Source organism: Microtus pennsylvanicus, chromosome X, assembly GCF_037038515.1.
Source record: "Microtus pennsylvanicus isolate mMicPen1 chromosome X, mMicPen1.hap1, whole genome shotgun sequence".
In the NCBI taxonomy this organism is placed as follows: Eukaryota; Metazoa; Chordata; class Mammalia; order Rodentia; family Cricetidae; genus Microtus; species Microtus pennsylvanicus.
In genome coordinates, this window is record NC_134601.1 from 86,393,018 (window position 1) to 86,402,400 (window position 9,383).

Consider the following 9,383-nt stretch of genomic DNA (forward strand, 5'->3'; position numbering starts at 1 on the left):
AAAGAGCGAGGCTTTGTACCTTCTGCGCATGCACTAGAGGCACAGCGTGAGAGACGGAAAAGGAAGGGGGATGGGAGGTAGCCTTGGACGGTAGGAGGTCGGAAGGAAAGACTAACCGGCCCACGAAAGGACTGAAAGACCTAGTGGTGGGAGGAGGAAAGGAAAGAACTAGTGAGAGAGGAAAAGTGGAGAGAAAAGGGAGAAAATGCGCGTGTAGGCGTGCGCTGAGAGTTTATGCACTGCGCCTGTGCAAAAATCAAGAGTAACAATGTCATTGTCTTCGGTGTGGCAGAGCTAGCCGTTTGCTACTGGGGAAAAAAAAAGCGCCCCGCCATGTTTCTATTTTCACACTTCCTCAAAGCTTGCACCCTAACACTCTCCCATTTTAGTTTCCTTTCCCAGTGCTGAGTATATTTGGGAAGTGCAACTGAAACGGTATTGATTATAGAAAGGGGCAGGAGGCTAAGCGATTTTGACACTTTAATCTCTGTGCGATTACCCAGAAACTGTAGCCAGCACTATTTCCATGGTAACCAGAGAACCCGATGGGCCAGACATCACTAAGGTTCCCATCGCGGAGAGATTCAACAGGTTGGTCGGCGGTGCTGGAGCCAGTATGTTGGAGGTCTTCACATCAGACCTCCACTATATTCCATAGAAAGCCGATCCGGTAATAATAACCTTCGTTGTTCCCTAATGCCTAACTCACCCAGGCGGTTAACCGAGGATTACAAGCTTCAATTGATAGGCACCAGTAGTTAATTCCTACTAATTAATTCGTACTCTGGATGGCAGACTGTCCAAGCAGGTACTACCTACCTTACATGGGAACGATGATCCAGACCTGGGTTGTCTAACAAGACTTCTTCCAATGCTGGAAAGGTTCTGCAGCACCGTTCAATACGGTAGAGATTAGCCATATTCTATACCACCCCGCTGTGTGTGTGTGTGTGTCAACATATGGCTACTAGCTACTATATATTGGGTATATTTAGCCCAGTGGTTCCCAAACTCTGAGAGAAAAAATAACACATGTATTATGAAAAAAGAAAATGAATTCCTACTCGTGTGGGGGGGAAAAAGTCAAACAATGCTCCACAGTACAAAAAGAAGTCTCACCCTTTCTACTACTCTCCTATACCCACTACCCAATTCTGACAGCTGCCTTCTGTGTATGACTGTTTCAGTCAAAGGGAAATTAGTATGCCTTTAATGCCTGCACTCAGGAAGCTGGGAAAGGAGGATCACCCAGGAAGTGACCCGGTCTACATAGTGAGGATCAGGCCATCCAGTGCAGAAGACAAGACTCTGTCTCGACACACAGTCACACAAAACTACATACACATATATATGTATGTATGATTTAAAAGATGGATATACTTTTCTAAGCTGAGACTTTCTGATTTAAAAAAGATTTATTGAGGGGGCTGGAGAGATGGCTCAGTGGTTAAGAACATTGCCTGCTCTTCCAAAGGTCCTGAGTTCAATTCCTGGCAACCACATGGTGGCTCACAACCATCTGGAATGAGGTCTGGTGCCCTCTTCTGGCCTGCAGACATACACACAGACAGAATATTGTATACATAATAAGTAAATAAATATTTAAAAAAAAGTTTTATTGGGGTCTGGAGAAATGGCTCAGCAGTTAAGAATACTGGCTACCCTTCCAGAGGACTAGAGTACCTATTCCAGCACGCATTGGTGGCTGCCAACTGTCTGTATCTGACGCCCTCTTCTGGCTTCTGTGGGCACTGCATGCATATAGTTGTTGCACAGCCATATACATAAAATGAGAGAAGTCATACGTAAAGTGAAAGAATAAACAACAAAAGGTTTATTTCTATTTTGTGTGTGTGTGTGTGTGTGTTGCCGGCATGTATGTAAGTTCGCCATCTCTATGCAGTGCCCAAGGAGGACAGAAGACAGTGGATCCCCTAGAACTGGAGTTACAGATAGTTGTGAGCCACCATGTAGGTCAAGGAACCGGGCGGTGGTGGCGCACGCCTTTAATCCCAGCACTCGGGAGGCAGAGGCAGGCGGATCTCTGAGAGTTCGAGACCAGCCTGGTCTACAAGAGCTAGTTCCAGGACAGGCTCCAAAGCCACAGAGAAACCCTGTCTTGAAAAACCAAAAAAAAAAATAAATAAATAAAGGAACCCAATCCAGGTCCTCTAAAGAGCAGACAGTGCTCTTAACCTCTGAGCCATTCTTGAAGTGCCAGATTTTCCTTTTTTATTAGTTTATTGTTTTTAATTGATCTATACTTCCCCCCTCCTTCTTTCCTCCGAAGTGCCAATTTTCTAAACCACGATTTTTTTTTTTTGTGGAAAAAACATAACACAGGGGCTGGAAAGATGGCCTCAGTGCTCTTTCAGATAACCTGGTTCCCTTCCATGCACACACATGGCAGCTCACAACTATTTGTGACTCCAGTTCCAGGAGATCTAACATCTTTTCTGACTTCTTCGGGCTCCTGCACGCTTGTGATGAACAACATACATACACTCAGGCATAGCTCATCATGTAGGTGGGGTGGCCCACACCTTTGATCCCTGCACTTGGGAGGCGGCAGTGCTGGGATCAAGGGTGTGATCCCATTTTCTGTGAGTTTGAGGCCAGCCTTGTCTACAGAGCAAGTTTAAAGATAGCCAGGGCTACACAAAGGAACCCTGTCTCATAAACAAACAAATAAACAAAAAACACAGGTGAAAACACACACAAACAAAACTTAATAAAAAACAGATATTTAAAAAATACTTTAACAGTGTTGCATGCCTTTAATCTTAGCACTCAGGAGGAAGAGGGAGAGGCAGGTAGAATTGTGAGTTCAGAACCAGCCTGGTCTGCAGAGTGAGTTCCAGGACAGCCAGGGCTCCACAGAGAAATCCAGGCTCAGAAACAAAATCAATGTTAGCAAAGCCAGGCATGCTAGTAGTGCTCACCTGTAATCTCAGCACTTCAGTGTGCGGCTAGATCAGGCTACAGAATGAAATTGGATTTCTTTGCTTTGTTTTTGTTGTTGTTTTGATTTTTTTTAAAAAGCTGGGTTTGGTGGCTCATGTCTTTAAGTTGAGTTTTTACTCAGGAGGCAGAGGCAGGAGGATCTCTGTGAGTTTGAGGCCAGTCTGGTCTACAGAGTCAATTCCAGGCCAGGCAGGGCTACATAGCAATGCATTCCCAAAACAACAACAACAACAAAACAAAAAGTCAGGGCCAGTAAGATAACTTCGCAGGTAAAGGCACTCTACTATCCTGACAACTTGAGTTCAATCCCCACAACCCACAAGGTGGAATGGGAGAAGCAACTTCTTCACGTTGTCCTCTGACCTCCACACATGTGCTGTGGCATGTGCACACCCACATATATAAATACATATATATATCAAATACATAAATAATAGAAAAATTACTTATTGTATGTGGTGTATGCCACATGGAATTATAGGTAGTTGTAAGCTGCCCAATTTGGATGTCGGGAACCAAACTTGGGTCCTACTGGAGAACAGGAAATTCTCTTCACCATTGAGCCATCCTCTAGTCACAGAAATTTTTTTTAGAAAAGCCAGGCGGTGGTGGCGCACACCTTTAATCCCAGCACTCGGGAGGCAGAGGTGGGCGGATCTCTGTGAGTTCGAGGCCAACCTAGTTCCAGGGCAGGATCCAAAGCTACAGAGAAACCCTATCTCGAAAAAAAAAAAGAATAAGAAAAGAAAGAAAGAAAAAGAAAAAAGAAAAGACAGTCTATGTTGCATATGCTAGACTCTAGCCCTTCTTGCCTCAGCCTCCTGAGTACCCGAGACTACAGGCCTATGTTAACTGGCTTATTTAGCTGTCTTGCCATATAGGAAGTGATCTACTAGAACTTTTCTCTTTGGAGAGTAGGGGTAAGACACAGTCTCACTATGTAGCCCAGTCTGGCATCATACTCTCCATCCTCCTGGCTTGGCCTGCACCACCACATCCAATTTCTAGTTCATTTTAATGAAGTTAATTTTAGCCCCATATTGCTAGTATATCATTCCATATGCCTATAATCCCAGAACTAGAGATGCTAAGGCAGTAGGATGGAGAGTTTGAGACCATGGTTGTCAAGGTGACTCAGTGAGTCAAGGTGTCTGCTGTCAAGCCTTTTAACCTGAGTTTGATCCCTAGAACTGAGAAGAAATGAGAACAGATTCCCACAGGTTGTCCTCTATCCACAGTGGCACATGAATGTCCCCCACATACACACATAAATTAATATTGCAAATGGAGACATAGCTCAGTGGGTAAGACATAGCACTGATTGTTCTTGAAGAGGACCTGGATTTGAGTCCCAGCACTCAGTTATGGTTCATAACCACCTACAACTCCAGTTCCAAGGGTATATTGTGCCCCCTTATGGTCTCTGCAGGTACTGCATGAAGGTAGCACTCTACAGGCAACTGATGAGTTTGAGGCCACCTGATTTACAGAGTGAGTTCCAGGACAGCCAGAGTGACACTGAGAAACCCTGTCTCAAAAAATCAAAACAGGGGGCTGGAGAGATGGCTCAGAGGTTAAGAGCACTGCCTGCTCTTCCAAAGGTCCTGAGTTCGATTCCCGGCAACCACATGGTGGCTCACAACCATCTGCAATGGGGTCTGGTGCCCTCTTCTGGCATGCAGACATACATGTAGACAGAATATTGTATACATAAAATATCAAAACAGTAAAAACAAACAGTATATAAACAAACAAATAAATAAATGCCCTAGCTCAACACACACACACTTATACATCAATAAACATAATTAAAAATAACCGGGTTATGGTGGTATAAGCCTTTAATCCTAGCCCTCTGTGTTTGAGGCCAATCTGGTCTGCATAGCAAGTTCCAGGCCAACTAGAACTACATAGTGAGAAATGTCCCAACAACAACAAGAGCCTCTGGTAACTAACTCATTGCAGAGCAAGTGCTTCCCAGGTAAAAAGTCTCTAGGTTTGATACCCAGTGTCAAAAGTGCAAATAGGCCGAGCTGCGGTGATGCATGCCTTTAATCCCAGCACCTGGGAGGCAGAGGCAGGAGGATCCCTATGAGTTTGAGCCTGGTCTACTAAAAAAAAGTGAACCAAAAAAAAGTGAAATAAAAGAATTACCATATTCTTTGTAGCTTTTTACTTTTGTGTGGGCAAACATGGTATGGGTGTGGAGATCAAAGAACAATTGTCTGAAGTCAATTTTCTCCTTCTACCATGTGAATTCCAGGGATCAAATTTAGGTCATCAGGGTTGGCAGCACGTACCTTTACTTGCTGAGTCATATTGCTGGCTCTGTTTGTTTGTTTGTTTTTGGTTTAAGATTTATTTATTTATTGTGTATATAGTGTTCTGCCTGCATATATGCCTGCAGACTAGAAGAGGGCACCAGATCTCATTTAGATGGTTGTGAGCACCATGTGGGTGCTGGGAATTGAACTCAGGACCTCTGGAAGAGCAGCAAGTGCTCTTAACCTCTGGGCCATCTCTCCAACCCTTGTTTTTTCTGGGCCATCTCTCCAAAGCTTTTTTTTTTAAATATTTATTTATTATGTATACAATATTCTGTTGGAGTGTATGCCTAAAGGCCAGAAGAGGGCACCAGATCTCATTTAGATGGTTGTGAGCACCATGTGGGTGCTGGGAATTGAACTCAGGACCTTTGACCACTGAGCCATCTCTCCAGCCCCGCTTGTTTTTTTTTTTTAAAGGATTTTATTTATTTATTATGTATATACAGTGTTCTGTCTGCCTGTCTGCCTGAAGGCCAGAAGAGGGCAGCAGATCCCATTACAGAGAGGTGTGAGCCACCATGTGGTTGCTGGGAATTGAACTCAGGACCTCTGGAAGAGCAGCCAGTGCTCTTAACCTCTAAGCCATCTCTCCAGCCCCTGGTTTGTTTAGTTTTGTTTGTTTTCAAGATGGGGTCTCTCTGTGAAGCCTTGGCTGGCTTCAAACTCATTCTGTAGACCAGACTGGCCTTAAACTTGAAGATTCACCTGTCTCTCTGCCTTCTAAATACTGAGATTAAAGCTGTGTGCCACCTCGCTGTTTTTTTTTTTTTTTTGAGACAGGGGTTCTCTCTGTAGCCCTGACTATACTGGAACTTATTATGGAGACCAGGGTGGCCTCAAACCTGGAGATCGACCTGCCTCTGCCTCCCAAGTGCTGGCATTAAAGGCACACACCACCACCATCTGGCTCACTTATTCCTTCCTTCCTACTTTCCTTCCTTCCTCCCTCCCTCCCTTCCTTCCTTTCCTTTCCTTTCCTCTTTTCTAAGATAAGGTTTCTCTGTGTAACATTCCTGACTTTCCTGAAAACTCACTTTGTAGACCTGGTTGACCTCAAACTCACTGAGATCCACCTGCCTCTGCCTCCTGAGTGCTGGGATTAAAGACACGTGCCACCACTGCCTGGCTCTCTTTCTTAAAGCTTTCTGTGCTTTCCAAAATCTTTAGAGTGAAGGAGTGAACATTTATAGATTAGATAGATAGATAGATAGATAGATAGATAGATAGATAGATAGATAGATAGATGATAGATAGATAGATGATAGATAGGTGAGATGTGGTTTTATTTATTGCAGCACTGAGGAGATTGTGTGTGTGTGTGTGTGTGTGTGTGTGTGTGTGCGTGTGTGCATGTGTGCTTTTGTGGCTTATGAGGCAGTATCTCTACATAGTTATGGATGTCATGGAACCCACTTTCGACCAAGCTGGCCTGGAACTCAGGGATTTGCCTGCCTCTTCCTCCATGTGCTTTGAGTATCATGAGCTACAACTCCTAGCAGAATGCAAGGCAAGTGCTCTACAATTCTATCCCCAAATCCTCTTTTTATCTTTTATTCTGAAAGCTGGGCAGTGGTGGCGCACGCCTTTAATCCCAGCACTCAGGAGGCAGAGACAGGCGGATCTCTGTGAGTTCGAGGCCAACCTGATCTACAAGAGCTAGTTCCAGGACAGGAACCAAAAGCTACAGAGAAACCTTGTCTCAAAAAACAAAAAAACAAACAAACAACCAAAAAAAAAAACCGTGTATATCTTTCATTCTGAAACAGTACCCATCTCTTTGAGAAAGGATATCACTTTGTAGCCCAGACAGATCTGGAACTCAGTATGTAGACTATACAGGTCTTGAACTCACAGAGATCTACCTTTACCCCCAACCCAAGTGCTGGGATTAAAGGTGTGTACCACCAGCCTTGAATTTTACTTTGTAGCCCAGTCAGGCCTGTCTCAATCTCCTGAGCAGCCTAGTTTATCGTCTGCACTAAGAGGCCTGGCTGAGAAATGCTGGGGGTTTTTTGTTTGTTTGTTTTGTTTTGAGACAGGGTTTCTCTGTAGCTTTGGAGCCTGTCCTGGAACTTGTTCTATAGACCAGGCTGGCCTTGAACTCACAGAGATCCGCCTGCCTCTGCCTCCCGAGTGCTGGGATTAAAAGTACGCACCACCACTACCAGGTCTGAGAAATGCTCTTAATAGGTAATAGGTTGACCTTGAACACGGTTGTCTCCTATTAGCCTCCTGAGTACTGAAATTACAGACCTGTGTTTCCATGACTGACCTATTTATACCTATGCAATCAGAAAAATATATAAAACGAAGAGGGTGCCGTTCAGTTATATAGCACTTAGCGTGTGTAAGCCTCGGGTTTAAGTCCCAGCACTGTAAAAACTGAAATAAAATCTTCCTGCTGTGTGGTGGTGGCGCATGCCTTTAATCCCAGCACTTGGGAGGCAGAGGTAGGTGGATCTCTGTGAGTTGAAGAACTACAAGAGCTAGTTCCAGGACAGGCTCCTAAACTACAGAAAAACCCTGTTTTGAAAAACCAAACCAAACCAAAACAAAAATAAACAATTAACAACAACAACAAAAAACCTTCTGGGCTAGGGTTGTAACTCAGCTGAGGTGGAAATTGAGGTCAAATATCTGCCCAGTATTCACAGAACTCTGGGATTGACCCCCAGCATAGCATAAAACAGGCATTGTGACACACATGTAATCCTAGGTAAAGACAAGAAGATCAAAAGTTAAAAGTCATCTTTGGATACAAACGGAGTTCTAGGCCAGCCTGAGTTACATAGCAAATTCAAAAACTACCAGACTAGGGCAATAAGACCCTTACCCAAAGCAGAAAAAAAACAAACAAAAACAAAATCTCACTCAAAACCAAAGATTTGCGGGGAGGGGGCTAGAGTTTTAGTTTCATAGTAAAATTTGCAGAACACAGCTTTCTTTTATAGCTGGTGTCCCTGCACACACGGCCTTTCCAACTGTCAACATCCAGGGCAAGACAGGTACATTTGTTGCAATCCATCAATAGACAGGGATGCCTATCAGCACTAGCCAAAGTCCATGGTTTACATTAGCACTTACTCTTAGTATTTTACATTACAGTTGAATAATGGATGTTGACCTGTATGTACCATTAGAACATCACGGGGAGTGATGGTAGTTGTAGAACCCCGTGTTCCTTGTCATTAGTTTTCAAAACTGTATTGATTTTGTGTGCCTGTGTGTGTGCGCGTATGTGCTGCACCACAGGTGTGAAGGTCGGAGGACAACTTACAGGCCTAGGTTCTCTGCTATTATCTGGTCCCGTAGGCTTGGCAGCAAGAGCCTTTGCCTGCTAAGCCATTGGCAGGCATCTCATGACGCCCCCAGTTGTCCTGTAGTAGGACTGCAGTTCCAGGCTGGCTTCGAACTACATGGAATCCTCCTGCCTCAGGTTCCCTGTGTGTGCTACCACACCCAGATTTTGTTTTTTTGTTTTGTTTTGGTTTTTGGTTTTTTGTTTGTTTGGTTTTGGTTTTTCTTTTTCTTTTTTTAAATGTTTATTTATTTATTTATTTATTATATATACAATGTTCTGTCTGTGTGTATGTCTGCAGGCCAGAAGAGGGCACCAGACCTTATTACAGATGGTTGTGAGCCACCATGTGGTTGCTGGGAATTGAACTCAGGACCTTTGGAAGAGCAGCCAGTGCTCTTAACCACTGAGCCATCTCTCCAGCCCCGGTTTTGGTTTTTCGAGACAGGGTTTCTCTGTAGCTTTGGAGCCTGTCCTGGAACTAGCTCTTGTAGACCAGGCTGGCCTCAAACTCACAGAGATCCCCTCGCCTCTGCCTTCTGAGTGCTGGGATTAAAGGCATGCGCCATCACTGCCCGGTCAGCCTTTGTTTTTGTTTTGAGACAGGGTCTCACTGTGTAGCCCAAGATATTCTCAAGTTCATAATTCTCCTGACAGCCTCCTAAATTCTGGAATTCCAGACCACTATGGCAGATGAGAACTCACCCCTCCCTCTCAGATGGTCTGACAATTAGTGATGAAGCATTTTATCACCACAGTAGCCGAGGAGCCAGGCCCACCGGTGTTGAGGGGGG